Here is a 27,397-nt window from a genome sequence, read left to right as displayed (position 1 = left end):
GGGAGCTTATCAGAGAATGAACATTCCATAAGAGCATTATAAAAAAGGGTAGAATTGGCAAGTAGACGGATAAATGTAGCGCAGTGTGAAAGACACAGCCTTTGCAAAGACAAGACATGGACCCCTCATTTGCTGAAATTCTTTGAAGGAGCAAAAGCCATGTGCTTAGAGAGATCCTGAGGGATAGGGGATTAACATTTCCAAAAAGCTTTTGTCGAAGTTCTCCACCAAAGACTCTCAGAGAAACTAACTGATAGTGTCTGATAGACTGGACCATTATGAGAGGTTGCTGAAGGTCCTCAGCAGCACAGACAGCTTTGAATTTTAGGGCCCAAGTAACTGTCTGTTCAGGATGACATTTTGCCCCATATACCAAGCAGAGCCTTTGGTTGTCCCCTGTGACTGAACCGGACCTCTTTCCACTCCCCTCCCCAGAGCACAGATCTTCCTCTTTCTCTGAATGATGGACTCGACAAATATTTGGACAACAGAAGAGGACATGGGTGCCACAAAGGTGAAAAAAAGTTATCTTTCCACTTCCATCCATCTCTGGCACTGGCAGAATTTTAGCAGTATCACTTCCTCCAGTGCCACAGCTGTAGCACAGCTCTGCTGCTGGTACATTTTTGGATTTGCTCCCAAATGGGTGAGGAAGGCCGGTGTCATGCACAAGAGCAGGGTGCAGAGACTGGGTGGGGGATGACTCTCAGCAGGGCTTTTTCACTGTCCTTGCAAGTCTGCAGGCAAGACACTGCCACCTCTGCTGAGGGTTAGAGCCAATACTGACCTGAGCGGCTCTAATGATGGCAGGTCATGGGCCAAACTGAGTGCAGTTAGTGTGCTAACGCTTGCAGCTTTTGACAATTACATCATAACAGTGATTTTATAATGACATAAGCACACATTAGGTGATGAGGTGCAATGAGCTTTTTTGCAAGTAGCCAGTGAAAATATTTAGAACTGTAAAAGGTCTGTAAACAAACTACTATTTTCTGCCAAAGATATTCATTGTAACTAAATCTGGAAGGCAGGTAAATCTTTCCCCTTTTTGACACATTTAAGCATATGTGTTGAAAAGTGGTGGAGGAGAAATTCAGAAGAAAACACACAAAAATGAATGCATGCTGGCATCACGTTTGTTTCATCGCCACTCGTACTGGAGTTGCAGGGTACCAGCCACGGTGGGGAGGGAGGAGAGGGAGCGTGGTCTGTGTCCATCTGGACAGGGCTGCTGGAGCAGGCTCCTTCTCTAGGGGCACAACGCTCTGATGAAGGATCTGCCCTTTCCAAGAAGGGTTGGTCCTGACGACAAGTGTCTTGCCAAAGCATTAAGGGTTGTATATAGGTGCTGTAGGCAGGGAATAATCTTTCTTTCTCATCGCCTTTCTTGTTCTCATCCTCATCTTGAATGTCACTCACAATATTCTTTGGACAGATGGTGTTTCAGCTGATGAGCTACCTGCTAAAGCTGTGATGAAGACTCATGTCAGCTTTAGTATGTAGCTAAAGCTAACAGACCCAAAGACCATTAACTCTTCTTTGCTGTTCGCATTTTTTTTTCTATGCGTGCTTTCTATTTCACAGAATCACAGAATGTTAGGGATTGGAAGGGACCTGGAAAGATCATCTAGTCCAATCCCCCTGCCAGAGCAGGAACACCTCGATGAGGTTACACAGGAAGGCATCCAGGCGGGTTTTGAATGTCTCCAGAGAAGGAGACTCCACAACCTCCCTGGGCAGCCTGTTCCAGTGCTCTGGCACCCTCACTGAGAAGAAGTTTCTTCTCATAGTTAAGTGGAACCTCCCCTGTTCCAGTTTGTACCCATTGCCCCCTGTCCTATCATTGGTTGTCACCGAGAAGAGCCTGGCTCTATAAGGCAATATCTATACCACTATAGTCAGCTTTCCAATGTTTGTTTCCACTGGACAGTTTTCTGAACTGATGTTTACCTGAAAAGATAAAATGATTAAATGGCTCTAAATCATTTCAAGAGAAAGCATTCTCCTGATTTTTATGTGATGCAGATCAGTTTTTTTACAGTTTAATGTGTTAGCATGTTAATAGTGCAAGAGAAATTACCTATATATTATGAAAGAGGTAAAGACAGTCCAGTCTTTATAACCAGGGTGTCGAGTTACCTATCAACGCATTCCCACCCTGAGCTCTGCATTCCTTCTTTATCAAGTGTTCATATTTCTGCTGCAAATTGGCAGATGCCAACTAAGAAAAAAAAAAAAGCCCTGATGATTTGATACAAGGAAAGATGCCTTTCTTGCACAAAGCGTAACAGTAACCTAAATACTTCTACAGTAACATTTTTACCTCAGCAGCCAAATATTAATATTCGCAAATCACTAATCTTTCTAGTGTGCTTCTGAATTCAAGTTATATCTTCTCTGCAGCAATGCACTCTAAAATGTAATTATGTGTTATAAAAAACTTTGCTTTAAACTCTTCCTGATAATTCCACTAGCTTGTCACCAGGTTCTCTGCATACAATAAAACAATATTTTTTCACTTTGTTATATCTTCGGTTGTTCAAGCTGAGAATTCCTAGTTTATTTTTGTCTCCCCTCATGTGAAAACCATTCTAAACCACCGGTTCCTCTTGTCACGTTTCTCTGGAGTATTTCTGGGTCTCCTGGATCAGCCCTAGCACGTTTCTGTTGCCACCTTCATGCTCTTGGGAACCAGTGCTCTTAGGAGCAAGAGGCAGATGATATGTCACATAACAATGGTGAAAAACTTTCTTCTCTATCCATAATCCCGGAGGATTTTAACAACAACCTTTAAAAATACCCATAGGTTCAGCAAGTGTGGAGCATGTGGCTTCCAGGAGATGTGCAAGGTGAAACTAAGGAACTCCCTGGGTCATTTTCAGCAGCAGCTGTCAGGCAGCTTCCTCCCAGCCCTGCAGCATTCCTAGCATTGTGCCTAAAAATAGGAGTCAAGATTGCTCAGATAACAGCCCTGTTAGTCTGACCTTATCCCGAGGAAAATAAAGGAGTGATTAAATGGGCCTTTGATAAAGATTTTTAAAAGCATGCTGCTCTGGATAAATTTGCTTCAGCTGCTCCTACCCTTTTTGCATATTCTTGTTTAAAATTATAGCCATAATCTTTAAACCTTCACTGTTACTATGTGCCATCTTTGTGAGTTCTGTTAGATCATTGTAGGTGAGTTAAAAGCGTCGTTTGAAGCTGTGCTGCTTGATGAACATTCATAATGTCCCATTCCTACTGAGAACTTGTCCAATTCAAGCATGAGGACTCAGCTGTGAAATTTGATCACAGACCCAAATATTCAGCAGTGCTTGGGACACAGCTTTGATTTGGATTTCTCTCTCATGTGAGGAATTGTCTGAGGAGTACCAGTCTACAGAAAACCATTTTCAGTAAGAGGATGGCAAGGAGCCTTCAGCCATCAGTGTTACCAGAAAGACGTCACTCAGCAGTTTGAAACCCACAGAGGTGACAACAGCTTCCCGAGCTCCACGTTTAGCTTGTGCCAGGCATCTCTCAGTCACCATGGCTTTAGCAGCTGCAGTATTCACACAAAATAACTCACTAACCAGTGGTTAAGCCCAGTGGCAGATACTAATAGCAGCAGCCTCTTTCCATTTCTCAAGTCCATTTTAAATTAATAAGAATGTTCCCCTTCTGTTTTTCATCCACAAAGAGACCCCCTTCGCATATTAATTTAATGTTAAATTGATGGATTAAATTATACCAAGCTCAAAATCAATTCTGCACATATTCATTAGAACGGACTAAATCCCTTAGTAAGGATAAAGCACAGAAAATGCATTTAGAGACACTGATAAGTCCAGGTCCATTATATGTCATTTTAAACAAAGAGCAAAAAAAAGCCCCTTTGGAGACGCTCTATCAGCTATTAAACAGAGACATTGCATGCACAGGGAGATTGATGATTAGCATTTCCATTCTCAGAACGGCTCTCCCTGGGCTGATGATAACAAGTAAATGCCTCTTCATGTCTTTGTCACAGTTCACAGAGAAGCAGATGCCTAGACTAAGCTTTTCTCCTTTGTCTTTCCTCTTGTGCAATCAGTTAAGAAGTGCAAAAGCACAAGACTTTCCACTGTTTGCTGGTATTCTTTGATCTCTGATAGTATCAGGTGGCAATTTTACCTCTTTGTCTTTTTTCCTGTACTGGCCATTTCTTTTCTGTAAACCTCCCTGATTGTAAGCTCGTTACACTACTCACTAGCACAGGAGGTGTCCCATTTGATAATGTGGGACAGACCATCTTTCACATTGCTGCTGGCCAGGAGAACCTTTTCAGTCTACAGAAACCCAAGCCACATGCCCCTCTTCAGCTTTCAGAGTTCCAACACTGAACTTTGAAGTGAACCCAGATTTCATAGATGGCTCTCATTTCTAGAAGTGAATACTCTTAAATATGGATTCTTTAAATCTGAGAATTTCACAAACTTGTAGACATCCGCATTTGCATTTAAGGTCTGTTACCTACTTCAGTTTTACCAAGTTGGGGATTTTTCTTGAGGTTTTGACTCATCCTGCAGTCAATAACTACCATGAAAGAAATGCTATCACGTCAATTAATATTTTCCTGAGGAAAACCCCTTTCCTTTCCAGATGCCTGTCTTCTGGACAGAAGTAGTTATCTAGGCTGCTTAGAAAGCAAGAACGGGAATTCTGTCTTTCTTCTGCTTGGCAACTAGAAGTGCTCTCAAATAGTCAATGAAAGGAGGAGTAGGAGCGGCACCGCAATGTTTTTTAGTGTCCTGAGCTGGGCATCTTCTGGATATGGCCCCTACAGATTGCCCTGCCTTGTACTGAGCTATGGAAGTGGAGAACAGACCCAAGTTAAAGCAGACCTATTAGGCACGAGTAAATCCCAAAAGCAGGCAGGGCTACCTCATACAGAGAAGAGGGCAGGGAAAGAAGGTAGAAGGTTACCAAGAAATTACCTAACATGATTCTTCAAGATTTTTTAAGTCTTTCTGTTTTGGAGCCAATGGCGTTTTATCTTTTCTCTTCAAAATACAAACAAAAACCCCATAGCTCAGATGTCACAAAACTGGCAACACTTTACCTCTAGACCAACTCATTGCTTTAGTCCCTGCAGCCTCTACACAGCAAAAAGCTGAGGACCATTATCGCAGTGAAACGTATGCTCTCTATTCATTTTTTTTAGTTTAATCTGCAATGGTTTCTAGTATAAAGGGGAAGAAACTAGACTGTAACTATGCGCAAACTGACTTAATAACTATATTCAAGGGATGAAAATGTTTCTAAAATCCCATGTGTCTTCAGAATGTGTGTAAATTCAATGGATTTGATCCCATTTTACAGGTATAGAAGTTCATAGTGATCAGTCTTATAGCTCCTTCTGTGTGAAAGTAGACTTGATAGGAAGATGAAAGGCATAGAGTATTGTGTTCCTTACATCAAATCACAAAGTATTTATAGAGATCTTCCTTTTTATGCATGACATTTTAAATTTGTGTAGGGAAAGGCACAACAACTTTTTGACTAAAGGGCCATTTTTTTAAAAATTGTGTGATATACTCAGAACTGGACAGTATGTGATGTGAAATACCAAAATTGCTAACTCAGTTTTATGCCTAATGCCTGCTGTGGGAAGCAAAATTGTAACAGATGGTTACCGTACTCATTACCCCTTTATTCAAAATGAGTAATTATTTACCACTAAATCCCACTAAAAATAATGTATCTATTCATGTAACAAGGTTTATTCAGTGTAACCAAAGAATCTGATCTTTACTTTGTCAATACCTAAATGCCTGGGGCTGCAGACAACTTGAATCCAATACAGTTTTACCTGTGGTAAACATCATTGTCTGATTTTCATATAGAAAGAACGTATTAAATATGGTCTTAGGCAATGAGGATCTGTCTTCTAGTCCTGACTTTAATGTTAATTCACTATGAAATAAGATGGAAGTCTCTAAACTTGACCTCAGTGAAAGAAAAAGATGAGCGTCTCACTTATAACTAAAAATGACTGGGAAATTCTATTTCAAAATGCTATTTATGACAAAGGTGGGAAGAGTAACCTTAGTTCCATACATAATCTAATAGACCATGCGGTTTCATGGCATGTTTGGTCTTGTTGAATTGAAATCTTAATGGAGAAAAAAGCATTCTGATATCTTCTGTTGAGAAAAACTCATAGCTTCTAATATGCAAAGCATATTTTGTACTTTCTAACTTTTTATTTTGAGAATTGGCAAAACTAATCCTCACATAATGCATAAAGTGTCACTGCATTATTTAATACTTTTATAAATTTTTTTTTTCAATTGAAATATAGTAGAAAAGCAATTACTTTTGCTAAAGGGTTAAATTTTGATTTACAAGAAATACCTACTCGTGATTTTATGTCTTGCTATAAATATTTCAGTGTTTATTCTAAGTGAGCAAATATAATCTTTTTCTAAGCATATAGTCTTTGTTGCTACATTGTAAGGGCTGTTAATCACTTCGAACTGGGCTTGGTTAAACAATTGCTGTTAAAACAGTTTGAGTGGAACAACCAATTTTCTTTCAAAGAAACAAACTGGAAGCAGACACATCAAATTTTAAATGGTATATTTCATCAGAAAGTTCAGCAACTGGTGACTGGAGAAGTGACTAGAGGAGGGCTGTTCTTTGACCCCTCAAAAAAGACAAGTATACTGTTCTGAAGCCTTAGTGCTACATTCCACAGGTCAAGTAATTTGGTGTCATGTTCCTATTTTCCTCTTCCTCTTGCACCATCTCCTCTGTTTTACTGTGACAGATGTAGAGCTGCCACTATTTACCTCCCACATGAAACAGATACCACTGTAGAGCACAGGGCACGGACTTTTGCAAGGAAAGCTCAGCTACAAACGAATTGAAAAGGGAGGAAATATCCAATGTATAATGCCCAAGCAATACCTCAGAAGTAAATTTTCATGGAATTTTTCAGAGCTTCAGTGAAAAGAAAAAAGGGGGAAAAGTGAAGAAGAGAAAAGAAAGGAAAGGGAAGAGGAAGAGGAAGAGAGGAGAAGAAGAGAAGAAGAAGAAAGAGAAGAAGAGAAGAAGAAGGAGGAGGAGGAGGAGGCGGAGGAGGGAAGGGGAGAGGAGAGGAGAGGAGAGGAGAGGAGGGGAGGGGAGGGGAGGGGAGAGGAGGGGAGGGGAGAGGAGGGGAGAGGAGGGGAGGGGAGAGAAGGGGAGAAGAGGGGAGAGGAGGGGAGAGGAGAGGAGCTTTTCCTGCCCTACTTTCTCACAGAATATTACTTAGAGTTAGGATTACTAGTAAGTAGCTTGTTCTGGTTTTTTTGTGAGATCTTTTAATTTCAAATTTAGTATCTACTTTGCAAACAAGTAAATTGATACATCACAGATATTAAAGAAACAACTCCCCTCCTCCTGCAAACTTAGTGTTTAATGTGTCAGTCTGTTTACTTAAGTGCACAGGAAAAGCAGCATTTGACAATCAGCTGTTTCTTCTGAAAGGAATAGGTTGTGCACTTTTAGTTTTAGAAATAAGATCAATACTCAGTGTGTACAAAGGCGTATGTCTTCTGATTTTCTATTTGAAGATGATACATTCTGGCTTGATTCATGAGGGCCCTTGGATGTTGAGCGCTGCAGCATTTAGCTTCCAGGCAGTTTTGCCTAGTGAAGCTCACAGTTGTGAATTAGGCAGAAGCAGGTTATTTGTAGAAAACACAGTGACACTAAAGTGTCTGGGAATGGGATTTGCAGAAACCACCATGTCAAACAAGAAGCTAGAGATTCTGAGGAAGGAAATACTGACAGGAAGGCTGTGGATTAAGTCCTATTCCTTGCAGGATTCTTGACATTTAACTCCATTTAGTGTTCAAAACCATGCCCTTTCTCTTGGAATTAGGCATCTGAGGCTTTCTTCCAAGCACTGACGATAATGTAGCCCCATCTTTCTCAACAAAGCAAGAAGTGGCAGAGCTAATACTGCAGAATCTCCTCCTCTGTCCTATTTCCCCTCCCTCCATCCCTCTACTTCTGTTTAACCCAGTATTCCTGTGGTTAGATCATCTTCTATGATCAGCATAAATCAGGTTCAAGACTTTGTGCACAGGTATAGACCCAAGTCCAGATTTCTTGCTTTATATGGGCCAGGCTAGCACACTGTACAAGCAGAGGATGTCTCACTTGTAAATCTTGGTGGGACCTTGAGCTACACATTAAGCAATCTGGCAGTCCCATAGCTTGGTTAGTTGTGCACATCACTCATGAAATTTCTGATGATAACAGAATCTGCTATTCAGCCTGAGTAGGTAATATGATTTAACCCACCTGTTTTTCACTGTGAGCTGAGTTAATTCCAATTATCTTTCATCTACCTGAAGCTAAGAGTATACATGAATGGTTACAGGTATTTGGCTAATGTGATAATTTGATCTTGTTTTACAGCATTAAGCCTTCAGTCACTTGTTAGCAAAAACAATGTTTTTTCTTGTTTTCATGTCATGGATTCAAGGAGGGTGGCTGGCTGGCTTCCCACATTCAGTGGTCAAACACCATCTCAGTAAAAATCCCGATTCTTTCTTATACATATCTTGTACAACACCAAGTAATGCTTTCATGTATTTGAGGGTTCTGGTAGAAAGTTCAGCGTTAACACTACTGAGGCAACTGTATTTGCATCATCTGTTGAAATGGATGCCTCTACTTTCAGTTCTTAATATAAAGAGACCAGATGCATCTTTAAATTACTTCTGAACAATTTAGCAATGAAAGAAATCAACATTTCTCTTGCAACAATTCTTGGTTTTAAGTGGTGATTTTCCTCCAGGTTTGTCATGTAATGGTAGCTGGTTTTAATGATGGTTTATTGATCAACACTTATGTCCACCAATGCCTTGGGCACATGGTTACCCTGAGACACTGCTAGGAGTTCAAGTGGAGTCAGCAAGATTGCCTGCAGTGAGTAGAGCTCTCTGCAAAACTGGTGTCCTAGGAGGGATTTGCAAAGGCTTGTCTTCTACTTTGAACTTTTTTTTTTCCTCTTATAATTTATGTAAAAATCTCATGACAAATTGGTCCCATTTAACTAGTTGTATTCAAGACATTCATTGCATCAGAATTGCTGAGTATTCATGAACAGGAGCTAAAGAACTTGGCCCAACACATAATTTCTATAGCAGCAGCAAACACGCTTCTAAAGAATAAGTCTGAGTATCAGATTACTGATCAAGTCATCTAAATCAAGACTTGGGAACGAAGCATTATGCTGCTGCTTTTGAAAACATTAGTCTAACTAAAGGTCCTCCAGTCTCATGTAAACATTTTATACTACTAGCATATAGGAAAATGTGCAGAAACATGCTCTAATTCAATTAGGATTAGGATTAGTTGTGATGATCAGTGAATTCTATTGCAATGTTAGTTTATTTTGTCTTTTGAAATGCACATTACTGCTATTTTCCTGTACCTAGACTTACCAATCATGGCTCAAAACTCGGAAACTTTCTAACAGTAAATATTTTTACCAATATTTTATTTCTACATTGGATTTATAAGTTTATAAATTTTTTAAGTAACCTGATTCTGCAAGCAGTAGTAGAGGCAATATTCTTCAGGCACATTCATACTGAATCTCTTTCCTGACAGTTGATATACTGCCCTCGATATTTAGTCTTTGCTATCCACATGTTAGTTTTGCTGATATTTTTTTCTAATATTCTAAGGTCTATGGATACTAAACTATGTAACGCTGCTTAATACAGCCATAAACTGGCAGATTCATGATGCTAGTACTGAAAAATTCAAATTAACTTTTAAACATAGCCATCTATACTACCTTCCTTTTTCACTCTTTCACTATTTCTGACTGCGTCAGGCTTCTTGGTATAGATCTCTCTCCTTTATCATCCCAGCAACAGACTCTGCAATGGTTTCATTTTTATACAACAGGTGTCTAACATAAAACATATAAACTATCAAAGGAAAAGGCAGCAGATCCCAGGACTTCCTGCTTCTAACCAGGCACCCTGACTGCTAGGTCAGGAGACTCCTCCCTGCCGTTCAACTTTGCCTTCTGGGAGACACGGTGGCCAAGCACCAATGGGAAGAGATGGCCATGGCCCTGTGCTCTACAGACATCATATGGGATGAAGGTTTGGGCATACTGCTAGCATGCAGGAGGAGTAAGCTTAGACCAGAACAGCATTTCAATCTCAGACTGATACAAAAAGTAGCTATCTTTTTCCCCCTGGGATGGCGCTTGCACTTGGGTGTTCCAGTCTGTGAATTACTGTTTTTGAAGGCACTCAGATCAAGAGGGGACCATTACTTCCATATTTGCTGCCATTCTAGTTCTCAGTGACACAAGGCGGCTTCCATGTTTCCAGGACTACAGCAGATTCGAGCATTTTTTAGTTCCTGGAGCTGTCTCCTCATCAAGTTTGTGGCTGCAAAGCAGACCTTGGATTGCCAACAACGCTGTCCCTGCTGGGACCAGGCTCTGAAAACGTGCCCTTCCTTCACCAGGTGGCTTCCCTACTCAAGATGGTCATTCATCTGTCTCCTCAAGCCATTTGTTTAAGACTCCTCCTCTTCTGGCTTTTCCTTGAACAACATGCAGCAGCCAGGGTGAAGAAGTAGCAAGGGCTTTCTGCTAAACTGTGCAGTCATAACCTCTTTCTTGCACAACAGCTCAATGATTAGTGAGGAACTATGTTCCTTCCCTTGCTTGAGACCTTCCAGCTCCACATTTTCTGCCTCAGCACTGCATCCACAGGGTTCTGTACTATGTGACAGGGGGAACACACCTGTTGGAGTCAAGAGAGAGAGGAGGGAAATGGACTGTGATTTTGTAGCCCACTGGTTGTGTGGTCACATCTGAGGAAGAAGAGAGAGTTTCCAGCTCCTGCTCCAGAGATTGTACATGCCATGTATGTAATGCACATGTAAGTTAGAAAGTTAATTCACTTGTTGTGGCAAAAAACTAGGACCCAAGTCTCACTCTTTCTACATGAATGCTGCAAATGCTCCTCTGCAGTGTCACATCTCTCCTTCTGACTCAGTTAACTTCTAAACAAAGGCATAGAATCATAAAATTATAGAACGCCCCAGGTTGGAAGAGACCTCAAAAGATCACCTGGTCCAGCCTTTCATGGGAAAGGAAGCCTAAATGAGATTATCTAGCACCCTGCTCAACCATGTCTCGAAAGACTCCAGCAGTAAGGACTCTACCAAGACCCTCTATTGAAGTCAAGTCACTTCGACAGGGACCAGCTAACAATACAGAGCTGATAGGAGGAGAGGGAGAGTTAAACTAACGGAGAAACAAAATGGGAGACTTAAACTAATGAAGGAACAAAAGGATGAGTGAGGTGTCCCCTGAGCTTCTGAATGAAAGGGAAGGCAGCTGCATCTCCCCTTCCAGTGATGTTTTCAAAGAAAGGTGTCGCCCAACCTGAAGGACAGTATCTGAATACCTACTTGTTCTCAGTTTGTGAATTTTGTGTATTCATAAGAGCAGAGTCACAGCAGACAGAGGGGAACCTGCCCTTGCCAAAGGGCACTTTCCAGGAGGGAGAGGCTTTTGTGCCGTGGGATGTGGCAGGACAAGGGATGGACTGGCATGGGAGCTGGAGGCTACCAGCGCAGAAAGAGCTGAGGGGCTGCTGACGGAAGCAGGATACCGGCCAACATAGTCTTTCTAGGGACTGGAAGGGCCTGCTTCAAATTTGCTGCAATTCATAGAGCTACTGAGTTGACTGAGGCAAAGACCGGAAGCAGAGACTGCTGTTGCAAGGACACAGTGGGAAGGGCTTTCTCATCCTTGTATTTCTGCTCTCCTGTGACAGGGCAGTAGAGAGGAGCTCCCCAGACTGCTGGTGTCTAGATTTCATTTCCTTCCTTGTGTAATAATGCCATAATGCCTTGAGTCATTGAGGTTTTTTACATTTCCTTGCAATATTCTAATTCTTTGGCTATTACATAAATCTTTAGTGAGTACCTGAGTACTTAGATTGTAACAGGAATAGGATTTGGGATGATTTGACACTGCATTGGGAAGAAGCATTAAACCCATCTCTACTGTTGCTGATGTCAGAATCATAATCTATTAATTTTCTGATGTGGGGGTTTTTTTCCCTGTTATGCCTGTGATTGAGATGATGGATTTATGAATCTTAAAAACAGATTAAAAACCAGCTTATACTAAAGTAAAGCATACACCATTCCTGAAATTGTGTTTGATTTCAGACCTGTGATTTTTGATTTTCAGCAGCTCCTATGCATTTATTGGCCCACTCTCTCAAGTCCATTTCTGACTGATGCAACTACAAATTTCCAAAAGCCAGATAACTGTCAATTGATTCTGACAGTCCATTTCCTGATTCAATGCTGCCTGTAATCATGCTGATTTGATGCATCACTTGTTGGCAGGAACACGATTCAGTATTCAATCATAATGCAATGTTTTGATGAAAAGTTCTCCATACAGTAAAATATAATTGTAGTACAATGTATTTAGCTGCCCATTGCTGTTGCAAGCATATGTTGTCTTAGGATTTTCTCCTAGGGAAACTACTTAGTCAGACAGACTGAATGATAATAATTGCTGCTAAATCAGGACAGAGATAATACTGTTGTCACTTGATGTGGATTAATTTAACTACTGCTAATGCATGTAAAAATAATTAACCAGAGATTCAATATGTATAAACTGTATGCTTTAGCCTTTACAACAGAAGCAGCTAAGTAAAGACAAATCCTGTAAAGTTCACTCATTGTTCAACAGACCTCAGTGAAGAGTAAAGGATTTCTGAGGTTCATTATCCAAGGACAGCTTGATTATATGAGCATCAGCTAAAAATTTTGTCCATCTTTGGAATTACAACATTCATAAGGAGTTATAACATTTTTTTACTTGCAAAGACAAATTCCTTGCCTTATATTTTCCGTATCTGAACGTTTATTTGCAAGACATCCTATGAGAAATTGCAGTAAAAAAATAGTGCTCTGGGATGTTGATTACAAAGACACTGAGTACCTGAGAGTGTGAAAATGGCAAGTATTGTTTACATGATCACATTCTGTTTCTCAAATATAGCCTGTACAATAGCAATGTACTCACCAGTGCAGTGTCAAAATTTACACAGTCTGTGCTGAACATTTTTATATTTTCTGATTTTGAAGGTCTTAGAATCATAGAATCATTTCAGTCGGAAGAGACCTTCAGGATCATCGATTCCAACCATAACCTAACCTAACTCTAGCACTAAACCATGTCCCTAAAAACCTCATCTAAACGCCTTTTAAACACCTCCAGGGCCGATGACTCCACCACTTCCCTGGGCAGCCTCTTCCAGCCTGTTCTTAATTTGTGGTAACTCTTTTTTTTCAGCATACAAACAGAAAACAGACTAGATGAATGTGCAAAGGTAGCTTATGTGCCATCAACAATGATACTGCATGCAGAAGTCTTTGCAGACTAATCTCCTCTTTGACAGTTTATGGGGCTGTACCTTCAGCTGGAGCGTACTATCCACTTTGCATCAATGTAAGATTAAGCTCCATATATTTTATTTAGGAAAAAAATTATGAAGTGAATTATCTTAATAAATGTTGAAGGGACTAGAGAAAGATGTATCATGGGTTGAAAAGGCATGGCTAATGAGGTTTGACAGCTTAACTTTCCCAGAATATGCCTAGGGTATCCCCTCAAGAAGTAGATGATTTCAGAATCAACATCCTTGAGTGAGCTTTTGCATAAGCTTTACCTTTCTCCTCCTAAGTGTTACAGGGGGAAAAAAGTTAAGTGTCTGTAAAAGCAAATAAAGAGAAATTTTAAGGGCAGATGAAGAGATCCAACAGCACATTCCCAGAGGAAATGTGAAAGGAGAGCACAAATGAACCTTTCTGTAGGCAAATGGAAATGAAATTTTGTCTTGTTTAACTAGCAGTGGGTATAGCTGGTACTCATAAGGGTAGCATGTAGCCAGCTTGTCTATAGCTATCAGTACCTATATATTGCAGTTAGCATGAATGTGACAGACAGGGAATGTCCCGTGGTAGAAAGAAACCTAAGCCACTTTCAAACTAGTTAGCTCGGTTCCCGTAGCCATCTATCATGGCAGAACAGACATCAATGGGGTCCGCAAAACCAACATAATAGGAAGGGAAAATTACCCTGAAATCAGAAATAACCATCCAAATTAAAGTTTAATAGAAAATTAAAATAAAATAGTTTCTGCTCTTCAGGAAAACTGGGCAATTCAAGGTAGCTGTTGGTCTCCAGCTTCTACACACACTAATTGCTGATAAATAGCTTGGTCCCAGCCACCAGCCATCAGCGGATCAGCCTGGCTGAAAATATCTACATGAGAAATACATGAAGATATTTGCAGAGACACTGGTCTCACAAAAGTTGAACAGTTTTCACATCTACTTGCTCTACTTTGTAGTGCTGCAGCATCAAAGTAAGTTAACCAGCCGTTTCCCATCTCTCGGTCATTTGCATCCATTGTAATAAGTGAGTTAATATGCAGAATACTGTTAAAATAATTCATCAACTTGAAACCAAAGGCTCAAGTGCAGCCTCAGAAATAATAAGATATACTTCAGTTTAATATAAATTACACTTAACTGCATTGAAAACTTCATAATCATCTAATTTAAAGCACAGCACCACAGGGGAAAAACCTTTCTAGACAGCTATTTAGGCTGGTTTTCTCTGACACTGGAAGAGATGGAAACTGATGGAATGGATCTAAATGCCTCCTTCCAAGCCACTGACTCTAATGAAGATCCCAAATCCACTTCCAACTAAGCACTTTCCAGTTATAATATCAAATTACATTTCAGTCATTTTTTATAAAAGATGAGAAATTAAATTGAGTTATTTTATCACTATAATATAGTATCTTATCAAAAGGTGTTATTAAAACCACAGTGCTGTTTGCTCCAGGAGAAGATTTTGAAAAATTAGAAACTTTGGAGCATCTGAAATCTGGAGGCCACTTGAGAGCGAGTCCTCCCTCCAGCCCAGCATTCACTGCTCACCAGACCAGTCTGCAAGTGCTGCCTGGGAATTCTGTCGTAGCACTGGGATTGAAAACATGGGTTTTCTTTGCAAAATAAAAATTTAGGTGCTTTCCAAACTGATGTTGTTTACGAGATATGAATGAAAATCTTCATCACCTATTTAGTTTAAGGGTGGCAGCATCATCCTCATATCTACCCAGATTTTCTAAAAAGGATTCAGCAGTAATTTTCCAGTTCTACAGATGTCCACACAGCTTTCTGGCAATGTCTGTTCAGTTTTTAAATCCTGTGTCACCATTTATAAAATGCTTTGTCCTCCTTTGCTTCAGGAAGAAGTTGCAAAAGTAGCAGTTAAAGCCAAGTGGCTACTGGAAACTGTTTTGTGGCAAGTCAGTCAGAGACTCAAACTAAACCGAATAGTCAAAGTACATCTATTCCAGTCAGCTTCAGGACGGCACTCGGGCTGAATCGCCAAGGTAGTCGCTTCCAGGGGTCCACACTGCTGAAATGCTTCATGTTGCCTGGAGTTAGATGCAAGCTTCCTTGCAAGGTGGAAGGCTGGATTTGAGGGTACGTGGGATTTCTATTTTGTTTTGTTTTTCTGCTGTGTGGAAAAATCTACAGTCAAATTGTCAAGCACATTGCACAATGGAAAGGCCAGGACCTAATAGTTAATCTGCCACATCTTTAGTGTCTTACTAACTATTACATGGTGGTTGTATAACCCAAGCACAACTTACAGACATATGAAGAATAACTCAGATGTTTTGGCTCAAAATCTGTAAGACTGTCAGTAGCTGAGATGGAACTAGATATTAGTAATACTTAGGTTATGGCACTGGTAGTATGACAGAGTTTCATGGTTTTGGATGTATGTATTGCAATACCAAGAAAGTAAAACTGATCTGTTTTTTTTCCCTACGCTAGGAAGATGTAGCTGGATTGATATGTAAACCTGCACACACATATATTTCCCACAAATATATACATTAGTATCATTATATTCAAGAACCTAAAAAAATGAATAGCTCTATCAGTCACATACAATTTTATTCCCTATGTTCCAAAAAAGTGAATGCTTGTTTGCATGGGATAAATGATTTTAAACTCTTTTAACACTGTCACTAGTGTCTCATTTGAAATGAAAAAACAAAAACCACAACGACAAACAAATAAAACAAAATAAACAAAAATATTTATTAGGAACAGATCTCTGAAAAGTATTCAAATAAAGATTTGTACAAAAGCAGTTCTAGGAAATCTAACACTAAAATGCTGTTTTGAATGATGGAATATCCTTATAAAAGCTATGATTTCTACAGCAGTTCCTTTTCTGACATACCTTTGTAAAGTTCTAGTGGATGGTTTAAACTGGCCTGTGTAAAATGCTATGAAAACTGAGTGCATTAGAAAATCCACAGCCTACTTTTTCTTTACCTTGCAAGAATTAACACTAAAATATGAAACTGATTATTTTGCCCTTACAAAATTAAAATATTAATTGCTACACATGAACAGAATCTTTAAGTTAAAAAAAAAAAAAAAAAAGAGGTATGTTTAACTCTAGTTTATGCAAATTTCAGAAAACAAATATTTTAGAATCATCCCCCAGGAGCATGCTTCCACTACAGTAGCCACACTTTCTGATGTAGCCACCTTTAAAAAAATTATGGTGTTTTTAGCTATAATGCATTTCTGTTCACCACTGGCATCCATCTAGCAGAGAGAACTGGAGAACCATTTCTTCAGCAGTCCTACAGCTTAAAGCAGTTATGTGCCTTGCCAGCTCCTCTTCCTGCATCGGTTTTAGGAGCAATGAAATTATCACCTCCATTTCTCAAAGCAACAGCTCCACCATTTGTTGGCCAGGAGCAGTGCATCCTGCCGAAGGAGAAACACATAAACTGAGCCGAGTTTTTACTAAAAGACAGGGTCACATTTCAGAAGTGATGTACATATGCATTTCCCAGAGTTAACTTTGGAAAAAACCCCAAAAAACAGAGAACTGTAGAACTGCTGCTTCCAAAACAGTCTCACTGCAGGATGAAGTCTCATTTTTCACAGAGCTGAGGGGTGGGGAGATGAAAAGGCTGAGGAAGGGGAGTAGGACACTGGGACTTGCATGTCACTAAGCAGTACACACTGCAAGAAAGAGTCGCCAGCATCCTCGCCTGGCACCAAGAGATGGGGACCACGATGGCATATGCGTGCATGCATCCAGCCCCACACAGGGAGAGGGTTGCTGGTGTGGCCATGCCTTCTCTAGCACAGGGCATGTGTTTACCAGTGGCAATGGGAATTTCCCAGTTTTGTGGCATTTTGAAACACCCGTATAGAATAAACCTAAAAGGCTAGCAGGTATTTCTGGTTTTTTTCTATAAGGCCATTCGGATGTCACGAAAACGTACAGATTGCAGACACTGAAGAGCATGAAGTTTTAGGCTGAGATGAGACAAAATATGGTGTTGCAGAAAACACTGTTTCAAAGAAATAGTGAATGAGTGCCTGAGGTAGTGAATGCGACTGAAATATGACATGCGATTGCTAGAGGATGTTTTGAGCAGTTTTCTGTACTCCTGGCAATATTATTTTTACAAATCTACAGACTTTGTAAACAAAACAATTGTTTTTGGTGCTTAAGGAAGAATTTCAGTTTTCCCAAGAATAAAGGACCCCAAGTGCACCTTTTGCCTTTCCACAATGTTTCCAGGCCATGTGCACCTGTATTTCAGGATCCTACTTTTATAACCTCACATTTTCATCAAAGAGCAGAAATCGATGGAGTGATCTCCTCTAACAGCTCCAAAGCCAGGCACGGTAACCTCAGTCACTCAGCAATCCAGTTCAGATATTTGAAGGACTGAAGAAACCGTGATGATTGCGAAGCTTGACTCACATAACTGGAGCAACAGAATTTCCCTCAGTAAGTTCTCCTGTTTCATACAATACATTTTCCTACCTATCTTACACACTGTTTGCTTGTACAGTGGTACAGATTGAACTTGACATGTTATGGTGTGAAGTTTATGGGCTGTAGGGTGGGGAGAAGAGACACACAGACAGGCAGCCACAGTCAGAGAGCAACCATGTCCCTGCTCTGACCCATCCTGCCTTTTCTGCCTTTGTAGGAGTGACCCATATACCTTCCTGACATCTTTACATGGTCTTCTGATGTACGCCGCTTCATTACTGCTGTTTGTTTGTATATTGATGTGCGTGTATAGATATGTCTGTGTGCATATAGACATGCATGTGTGCATATAGCTCTGTGTATATTACTCTGTAAGTAAGGATATTATAATCTACATGTAGATCATGCCTTATACTATATATAATATATTATTGTCACCGTTTATCACAGGGCAACAATAAAGTGTAGCAGATGCTCTCTATTAACTCCCACCCTCCCCACTAAGGAAAATGCTTTACTAATAATACTGAGACAAAATAGTGCAAAATATACAGAACCAATATTGAATTTCCCAGCATAGCGCAGTGGTGTAGCACCAGTGGCTGCAGGGTGGGCACCAGGAAGTCCTGGACTAGATTCAGCAGTGGACAGGAACTGGATTCAGGGATGCATGGACTGGAACCAGGATGAGGATTGCAGGCAGGAGGACAGGCAGGGTCCTCTTCAGATGCCAGCCATGGATGAAGAGAGTGAGATCCTCATGGTCTCACATGTTTATGCAGCATATGACCTGGATGGCATGGTCAGTTTTGGTCACCTGTTCTGTTTGGCCCTCTCTTCAAGTACAGACCTCTCACTTAGGGGATGTATAAAATTTATCAGTGACATCGGCTGCTATAGCAATAAAAGATAAACCTGGGCCTTTTCTACATACCATTCCTACCATTAGCTCAGTAAAACTGTAAATATTGACCATTATCAGCTCTGGAGCAAATACTGTCCAAAAAACATGCAGCCAACTTCAGAAAAATGCAGTTACTTAGAAGAACCTAGCTGAAAGGAAAATTCACTAAAAGACAATTGGTCTTGTTATAACCAAAACCACGACAATAATACACAACATGAGATGTTATATGAGCCAATCTTCTTTCAAAATTTACAAGTAGTTTGAGCATGTTCATTTGTAAAGCCATAGATTTATTTACAAGGGTAAGAGACTACTGGAGGCCCAGCAGCACTGGCAGCTGCTGCACCCAGATTTCAACAGCTTCTGGTGTGGTTGAAGCCATATTGATGAAGGACTCACCACTCTGGCCAGGATCATGTCTACAGCCACCTGAAAGGAGGTTGTAGCATGGAGGGTGTTGGTCTCTTCTCCCAGGTACCAAGTGATAGGACAAGAGAAATGGCCTCAAGTTATGCCAGGGGAGGTTTAGATTGGATATTAGGAAACATTTCTTCACAGAAAGTGTTATGACACAGTGGAACAGGCTGCCCAGGGACGTGGTGGAGTCACCATCCCTGGAGGTGTTTAAAAGACACATAGATGAGGCTGGACGTTGTTTAGTGCTACAGTTGGGTTATGGTTGGACTCGATAATATTAAGGATCTTTTCCAACCAGACTGAATCTATGATTCTATGATTCTATGTCCTTTTCCAGGTGATAGTCTCCTACGAAACATGAGTAAGCATATAATGCATTCCTTCTTCTTATGGTATAATTGAAAGCATATCTGAAGCCCCGTGCACCACTGATTCAGAAAGGATATTCTCAAATTCAGTGTGATGCAGAATAAAGCTACAAAAATTGCCCTACATTTGGAAATATTTTACTCCAGTGAGGAGCTGAAGAAACTCTAAAAAAATTGCAAAAGCTGTTACAAGAAAATCAATGAGAAAATTTCTACTGAACTGTCTGCTCCATAATTAAAGAAATGAGAAGTTTTCTTTGGGCATTGACTGATGAAGTGAAATTTAAAAATCTGTAAAATCACAAAACATTGTAAAACAAATACATTAATTATTAAGAAACCTTAATAATACTCCACAAAGGAGACAAGTGTGATCAGCTTAAGAGTAATTATAGGTTTCTAAATGTTTAAAATAACAGTAATGCCTGTAATAGGAATGAAAAAAAACCCCACAACAACATTATTTTTCATGGACAGTCTGTGATCTTCTGGTATAGAATCATAGAAAGTTTTCATGTTTCCAGGGATGGTGCATCTACCACCTCTCTGTGCCAGTGTTTCACCATGCTCATTGTAAAACATTTACTCCTTACATCTAGTCTAAATCTCCCCTCTTTTAGTTTAAAATCATTACCCCCTGTCCTATCACAACAGGCTATACTAAAAAGTCTTCCCTATCTTTCTTATAAGCTCCTTTTAAGTACTGAAAGGCTGCAATAAGAGCTCCCTGGAGCCTTCTCTTCTCCAGGCTGAACAACCCCAACTGTCTCAGACTGTCCTCACAGGAGAGGTGTTCCAGCCCTCTGATCATTTTCATTATCCCCTCCAACAGGTCCATGTCTTTCCTGTGCTGAGGGTTCCAGAGCTGGACACAGAACTCCAGGTGGGGTCTCACCAGAGCAGAGTAGAGGGGCAGAATCACCTCCCTCAACCTGCTGGCCACGCTGCTTTTGATGCAGCCCAAGATACGATTGGCCTTCTGGGCTGCAAGCGCACATTGCTGGCTCATGTCCAATCCTTCATCCACCAATGCCCCCAATTGCTTTTCTGCAGGGCTGCTCTCAAACCCTACATCCCCCAGTTTGTACTGATACCAGGTGCAGGAAATGGAAATGCAGTATCCTGGGAAGTCTTCTAAATGCCAACAACTTCTAGCAAATGGTGAATCAATGTGAGGACACCTCTATTGTTTTGCCATTCTACTGCAGGAAATATACAGCAACATCATCTTACACTTCTAATTTGCACCCTCAAGCCATAGTCTTCTGGTTTTTTGATACACAGCAAGGATTCAGAATTGTTCTTACAATAAACTCACATAAACTTGCATAATATAATATGAAAACAATGCATTTATTACCATAACTTACTAATAAATAAATCAGAATATTTGTAGAGTCAAATTCTGTTGTGCTTTTTTTTTCCTCTTGGGAGAAGGAGAGGGTGGAATGTCACATTATTGTGACAAATGAAGATGACCTGAGCCCTTGTGCTTTTATGATCTGTCAATATCTTTCTGGTAATAAGATGCCCATAACTGAACACAGCATTGCAAGACCATGTTGTGCATCCTAAAACCATATAAAGAAAGATTATTAGCTTCCTGCTCCAATATATGATGATAGGGTGCCTGGTGAATGCAACCCAAAACCACATTGACCTTTTTTCATAGGCACGACATATTGGAAGCTCATATCTAATTTGTTATTTAATATCCCTTGGGATTTTTAAAATTGGACTGGAAAAAAAAATACAAGGAAAAGTATGAGTTTTACTTCAGCAAACGAATGGAGTTTTTATTTTAAAAGATCTTTTATTATTTTTTATTATTGTTTCAAAACAATAACTTTACAAATATAAATCTGCACTGAATGACTGTTTATTGCATTTCCACTTGATTACTTTATATGACCTAAATCCTGATTGTTTTGGCAATATGAGGTGAGCCTTAAAATCAAAGTTACAAGTTCAGTGAATTAAGTAACCAGAAACTGATTGTAGATTTGCAGTGAATACAGAGGTAAGACATAAGCAGTGAGTAAAGAATTTTTCGGAAATTACAATTTCTATTAAATATGTAAATTTTAAAAAATTATAAATCAATTAAAGGGACAAGTAACATAAGTAAAGAGACTGTATTTTTTCTAAATTTAGCCAGCTGAAAGTTTTTTTTCCAAGTGAGTGTTCATCTCTATTAACTGCTGTTAGCATTGCTGAACCCTGAGTGTTCCACACAAGTGAGTCACCTTGTTGAATGTTAAGAGGGGCTGGTGCCCTGACTTTGTTTCCCTAAAGAAAGTGTGTAATGCAGCTGGAATGCTAATGGGTGACATGTTGCAGGATAGAGGAAGAAGGTTATCATATTCAGGACATTGACAACTCGAAGTTTTGGGTGATATTAAACAACAATATGCACTTGACTAGCATGATAGCTTTCGAAAAGCCAAGTCTTGACCTGTAACTAAGATATGTCATGCTCAGAAAGTGGATTAAGTTCAAAATGAAATGTCCTGAATACAAAAAGAAAACCTCCCAAACAACAAGAATCAGGGTAGGTATTATAAATATGGAAGAAAAAAACCTGTGGGTGCATCTTATCTTTGGAGTTACAAATGCAGCTCTGCAGTGGCCAGCCCATCTACTTTCTTCCTGATGTCTTTGACACCTTGTTCTTAGAAAATGGAAAATAAAAGACACAGTTCTATAAAGTATATAAAACTGAAGATTTTAACCTTAAGCATTCACATATAGACATAGTGGGAGAGCAAACGCAGCTGTAAGCCTCCATGAGCAGCTCCCAGCAGGGTCCGAGCGTGCTGTGACACAGAGAGGGCAGCACAGTGGGGTAGATCGAGGTGCCCTTGATCTCCAAGCTGCTCCCACCCTCAGAGGAGCAATCCCCACTGCAGGGGCTGCAGAAGAATCTTCCTGCCCACGGGAAGAAAACAGCTGCTGTGACCGATCTGCACGTTATTGCAGCTGGTGATTTAGACATCTGTGGCCATCTTGTGAAGATGTTCCACAACGTACAAGCATCTCCTAGACACACTGTAAATTGCGATTTGCTTTTTAGTACTGTTCATGCATAAAGAAACTGTGCAAGAGTTAGAACAAAACAGAGTATTTGTTTTAACAGAAGTAAATACTGTTGGGTTTGGTTTGGTTTTTTGCGGGGTTTGGGGGGTTTTATTGCTTGTTTGTTTTTTGGGGTTTTTTTTAAGGGTGATCTACTTTTTCAGTGAGAGAGTTCCTTCTTTTCCCACAGAATCAGACCAGGCCCTTCCCACACCTTTTTCTTTGTTATGTTTTAATCTTCTAATGACATAATTAATATAAAGAAATGAACAGAACACAGATAATATGAGCAAAGCTCTATCCTGTGATTTCAAGGCCTGTGTACAGCACTTTCAGCTACTCTCATATTGCCTTAAGCTTTCATGTTTGAAAAGCTAGGAATAGTAGTATTTGATCACTCACTTCAGAAGAACATTATGAGGCTTAAGCTATTGACTACTTTGTATTTTGTAAAGTCAAAAAATATACATAGGGAAGTTACTATCACTCTTGGCTAATGTACTTCATATGTATAATATGGATAAAACAATTCCTTTTTCATGAGACAGTAGTCCAGATTTTTATGTTGTTCTACACTAAAAGCTTTTACTTCATCATGGGACACATGCCCTCTTTTTATGCTACCCATGCTTGCATCAATCTAAACTTCAGCCACGCTTGCACCTTATTCACATGTCCGTCTCATGGAGTTTAAATGCACAGCAACAATGACTAATTTGGATGATGACTAATTATCATTAGACCTCAATAGTCATTAATAGGAAAATATTATAGTACACATTGTTTTCCCTGTAAGGGAAGGATCAGTGCTAAGTCTGATACTATTTAATGTTGTTGTATGCTTAAAAACCAAAATCAGCAATGATAAAGGCATGGTGACTACAGACAGCCTGGCAGTGTGATAGGCAGTACCCAGGACCAGTCAGTTGTACTGTAATCAAGATTGCTTGGCAAGGTCATAAAACTCAGAACTGGAAAGGCCATCTAGTTTGTTCCCCACTCCCAAACCAAGAATAGGGATGCCTGTGTCACCCTCATTGAAGTTTGCACAATATGAATTTTAATACCTCCCAAGAAGGAGGCTTTCTGGCATGCTGAGGGAATCTATTCCATGATTTCACCATCCTTATTGCACAAAAGCTTTTCCTGGTGTCTAAGCTGAGCCTACCAACATGCAATTTGTGATCGATTCTTGTGCAGTTCTCTCTGCATCCGCTATCTATCTCCTCTCTAGCCACCTTTACCAAAGTTTAATGTTGCCTTCTTTAGGCTACCCATTTGTTCAGATTTCCCTCATAGGGGAACATTTTCCAGACTGCTGATCACTTCCAGTTTCTTTCTTCAGCTTGTCAGGACCCCTATCATTTCAAATTGTGCCTTCCTTCATAGTCTTCTCTTTTTACCTTCTATGACCTTTATAGATATCTTTTTTTTTGTCCCATCCTCTAGGTCATCTGTAAAAATACTGAGCAGTTGTGGACACAAGGTGGACCCTGACCTTTTTGACAGTGATATCAGTCACAAAAATCTTTGAGCATAGTTTTCCAAACAATTTCTACCATTTCATTGCAGTTTTTCCAGCGTGTGCTTCTCTGTCTCAGCTGTCAGTGTATCATGTGAGGCAGTGACGAACATCACCGACTGCTGCTCATCCACCCAGGCAAATCCTCATCTTGCTGCAGAAGTTTAACAAATCCACATGACTTCTTTCTGACAAATCTGCGCTGTTTGTAACTCATTTTACTGCCTTCATAGAGGTGCTCACAGGTATTGGTTCCAACATTTTATTCAGTAAATCATTGCCCTGGCGTAGGGCAGAGTTGTGGGGAGCTGGATACTGGCCCTGCTGCAGGGGATCCTGGGCAGCGGGCAGGATGAGGGAGCCACACGGGACTGAGCAGGGACAGTCAGGGCTGGCAGTGCCCTCATGGTCCTGACAGTTTGCTTACTTTGTTTCAGAACAATGGAAATCTTTCCTTACCATCACCTGCTTTTTTTTTTCTCAACAGGACAGTTTGCATTGGTGCCACTAGTACTGCTTCACACACAGCCACTGCTGTCTCTGAAACCAGCCTTCCTGAAACCAATATTTGTGTTTTGCAGTTCTTCCTCCATCCTTTTTGAGAGATTGTGAATTCCACTGCTCTTGCTGAAGTTGTCTTCCACCATCACATCCTCAGGCAACTCCTCCCTGCTGGTGAGGATCGGCCCTCAGAGACCCCTCTGCTGCTTGCCTTCGCTGGCTCCCAAACTGAGGCATCTTGCTCCTACATCCAAAGGAGAGCTGGGCACTTTGAGTCCTCTCCTGGTCCTTCCCAAAAAAACGTCGTTATCCTCAGATTGCCTGCTTGGCTCGATTTTGCCGGTTGCTCGTCCAGCTGTTGTTATTCTTGGTTTTGTTGCCTGTAGCAGATTTCATCCATGAAAGTAAACATGTGCTTGTCCCTTCTGCCATCAGGCAGAGACTTCTTAGAGCAAGTCAGCCTGGCTTTCAGGGCAAGGGCTTCCAAGTGTTTCTCTTAAGTACATCTTTCTCTTATTTGTTCTTCCAGGACCAGCCTTCTGCATTAGCAAGCTAATTGATGCCACTGCAGGACAGAGGCAGCAATGTGAGATGATCCAATATAGCCACTGTTGTTTACCCTTTTCTCTCCAAGCAGTTACTTGGATGTCAATGGGAAGGACTCCTGCCTATGTCCTGGCAGTGCCATCAGTGAGGCTTTATACTCAGCTGCTGCCAAGGGCCAGACGCTTCTTTACCTTCCTCCACACACCCATAGCGCTCCCCCAGCCAGTCCCCTTCCCCTCCACACACCTCCTGCCCACAGAGGAGCTCTCCTCCTTCTTCATGCCTTCTCCAGCAGCTGCTCCAAAACCTGTCCTTGACCAGCACAGAACCCTCTGCTCATCGCTGCCAACAGGAGCATTGGAGATGGAGGAAGGTTGGACCATGGCCAAACCAAGCACACTCAAAGTTGGGCTGTCCTTCAGGGACCTTACAGCTCAGGGAAGACAGTGTCAGGGAAAAATTTAGTCTGATGCTTTCATAAATTTGACTTTTGTTAACCCCCATGAATAAGGAAAAAAATGTTACCTTGTGTTGTCCTTGCGAATAACAAAATAAGATTTGGCCCTATACTACCAGGGAGTCAGCTGGATCCAGTTCTAAACACGTGAATTATTCTAGCAACTCTCACACTAAGTAAATAATCATTTTGGGTGTTATTAAAATTTCCACTATTTTTATTGATTTGTCAGATTACTTACATTTGTTTACAAATATCTTAAGATGATTCACTGTCCTTCTGTATTCCTTCTACTATGCTATTAAAATAAATATACACCTTAAAAGTTTTAAGTACTTGTCTGCCTCACTTATAATCTTATTTCCTAAGAGGCTTATTGCACCTGTTCCTTATCCTGTTTTAAAGCTCTTCCCATTAGATTAACAAGTTGATATGTGAAATTGCCCACTTGTTTTGTGTGCGTTTTTGTGTGAGACAGACTCTTATCTTTGCTTCTCAGCTTTTGGAGGATCTTACCACTGACAAAATCCAAAAGTCTGCCACCAACACCAGGTATTAAAACATGTACTTCTCGTTAGCTTGCCCCCATCCTTACCAGTGCCTTCACTGCAGAGACTGGCAGGAACAACATTTGTGTCCCCATATCTGTGCCCTGCTCCGGCCAGAGCCTCAGGTTCATTTTGTCTCTGCTTTGGGCCTTTCCCAACCAAGACCACCACGAGTGTGCACAGGGATGTACAGCAAGGGCTACTGATCTGGTGGCCAGCTCAGCCTACAGACCTGCTCAGCAATGTTTCTGCTACCTTGTCCTGGGACCTCACAGCAGCCTCCAGCTGGTCCTTGCACCCATTCCTCTGAGAACCCATCAATCACGAGAGGATGGTAGGACCCATCCAGTGCTTATTTACGTCCCAGGAATGCTAATCATCATATTGTGGTCCTCAAGATCAATTTGGTCTGGATACTCACTGCCCCACTTACTTCAGAATACATGTGCTCAGTTTCAGCAGGTGACAACTAAGGATGAACCTGGAAGCTGCTCGGCCTCCTCTGCTGAAACAGTGAAAGAAGTATTTTGCTGTGATAGCCAATAGCCACAACTTCCTAAGAAACTTCTGCTTTTCTAAAGAAGTTCTGGGGTTTTTTTCAGCTGGTAGCTGTGAGTAGCCCCAGACAAGTTTCACATTGCTCTGTGTGACTTTGAAAACTTCATCTTTAAAAAAAAAAAGCGAAAGTAAAATTTAGCTCATTCAGATTTTGAAAAGTAAAATAGGTGGAAAAGCAGAGGGGATATGGATGCTTATATAAATCTCATTTATCTTTCTAAAGAGAAAGGATAAAAGTCCTCAAAACTGAAAAGAAAAAAAAAGTGGAAAAAGCAGGTAACAATGACTTTTGGATTTTAAATGTTGAAATTTTTTATGTGCACTGTTGAATACAATATAAATTTATTGAACTGTTAAGTTTTTTGACAAGTCTTGTATTTTAGGTCATTTTGTAATGAAGCGAGTCACTCCAGAGCAGCTAAGTATGGCAGTGAAAAATTGTTTCTTTGATGGTCTAATAAATCTAAGAAAACATTAAACATTGCACTCAGTTACAGCAAGAGATTACCCTGCACCCCAGAGGTACCACATCCTGCCCAGCCACCCGGGTCCAGCCCTGCTTCCCAGCTCCC

Source organism: Caloenas nicobarica, chromosome 2 (genome assembly GCF_036013445.1).
Source record: "Caloenas nicobarica isolate bCalNic1 chromosome 2, bCalNic1.hap1, whole genome shotgun sequence".
NCBI lineage: Eukaryota > Metazoa > Chordata > Aves > Columbiformes > Columbidae > Caloenas > Caloenas nicobarica.
Note: the sequence above shows the minus strand (reverse complement) of the source record.